Source organism: Bombina bombina, chromosome 4, assembly GCF_027579735.1.
Source record: "Bombina bombina isolate aBomBom1 chromosome 4, aBomBom1.pri, whole genome shotgun sequence".
Taxonomy (NCBI): domain Eukaryota; kingdom Metazoa; phylum Chordata; class Amphibia; order Anura; family Bombinatoridae; genus Bombina; species Bombina bombina.
In genome coordinates this window covers 944,461,434-944,463,098 of record NC_069502.1, presented here as the reverse complement: position 1 = coordinate 944,463,098, position 1,665 = coordinate 944,461,434, and the positions used below count along the sequence as shown (strand labels likewise).

General features: G+C 32.2%; 1 long non-coding RNA gene across 1 annotated transcript; it reads left to right on the top strand.

Annotated features, from left to right (window-relative positions):
* Nucleotides 1-875: 875 nt before the first annotated feature.
* On the top strand, nucleotides 876-1,353 carry LOC128655716 (uncharacterized). The gene is made up of 2 exons (XR_008401888.1): nucleotides 876-1,167; nucleotides 1,257-1,353. It is a non-coding gene; the product is annotated as an uncharacterized LOC128655716 (long non-coding RNA).
* The last annotated feature ends 312 nt before the right edge of the window (nucleotides 1,354-1,665 follow it).

The following is a 1,665-nucleotide window of genomic DNA, read 5'->3' as shown; positions in this document are numbered from 1 at the left end:
TTAAATAAATAAATTGTTAATCATTTAAAAGATATATATTAACTATGTCATAGTAAGACATATGCATAACATTATTTTATGTCATACATTGCTTTATGGAAAGATGTGTGTTTATCTATCTATCTATCTATCTATCTATCTATCTATCTATCTATCTATCTATCTATATCTATATATATACTGTATATCTATGCATTCATATTTTAGCAGATTCTGCATATCCTCTTAAAAAATGGATTTGGACACCATTGAAAGAGAACCAGGTTGTTGGGCCTGCTGAATTAAGGTAAAATATATATTTATTTTCTGCTCTTGTGTGTCAGAAATATTGATTGTGCCTTGCAAAATGCTCACTATAATCTGTAGAAAAGTAGGACCAGTACACACTTCATAGGAATGTCCCTTTAAATCACTCTTGGGTGAATGTAGGTGCAAACCTGGAGGACCTCCTTTTCCAAAGTTCCAGTAAATGTAATGAAATAGAACACACAGGTAGCACTCTATGTGGAGCAACAGCACCTTTATTGAGCAACGTTTCTGGGCTCCTGCCCCTTTATTAAGCTATATATCTGTGTTTGTGCACATACATTTGTTGCTTGATTATCTCGTGTGTGTGTGTATATATCACTATCACAGACATAACAATGTTGTACTGAGTGCCTTTAAAGGGACAGTCAAAATACAAATCATCTATTATCAGTGAAGCATTTATAAATCTCTCTGCTTGAATATAAATATATTTATATATATATATAAAAAGGTTTAAAGATTTATAAGATCAAACCAGGAATGTAGTTAGCTCATTAGTATTTGATTTGTCTTCACATTATATATTATAATCATATTTCTTGTTCTTTTAATACAGATATAATGAAGCACATATCCAAACACGTGCTATAATAGAACAACTGTTTGGTGTTCTAAAAATGTGCTTTCGCTGCCTGGACAGATCAGGGGGGGATATCCAATTCAGTCCTGAAAAAGCTATTAAAATCATAGTGGCATGTTGCTGTCTACACAACATGGCACAGGAGCATGGGATGTTGAACGACTTACTTCCAACACCACAGCCCCCAGGTGAAATCTTTGAGCCTGATGTAATTAATCATCCCCAACCCCTCAATGCCCATTTGGAGAGATCTGCAACTATTCAAGATTTCTTTTCAGGTATTTTTATAGTATTGTAATGAGACCTTTTAGTTATTTATGATTATGTTTTTTAATAATACACATTTGTTTCTTTTAATGTTTTACAGATTGAAGATTCTCAGAAATGGAATACCACTCCCCTCCCTCTCTCCTCATCCCTATATTTACCACATTTTCCCTAAATAAATGTATACTTTACTCAAATATAGTCATGGTGAATGTTTCTTTATTTCCAGCTATGTACTAATCAATGCATTCATCTTATGATTTATGTATAACATAATTATCTAAAATATCATTTTAATTATATTCCAAATATTACTTTGTTCTCTTGGTATAATTATTTAAAGAGCAGCTATGCACTCCTGGTTAATAAAAATGAGTACATGGGTGAACCAATGACAGACAGGATATATACTGTATGTTGGCAACAATAAACAGCTTCAACATAGGTTCTTTGCTGCTCCTGATCTTACCTAAATAAAACTATAATCAAAGGATAGTAAGAATATTAAG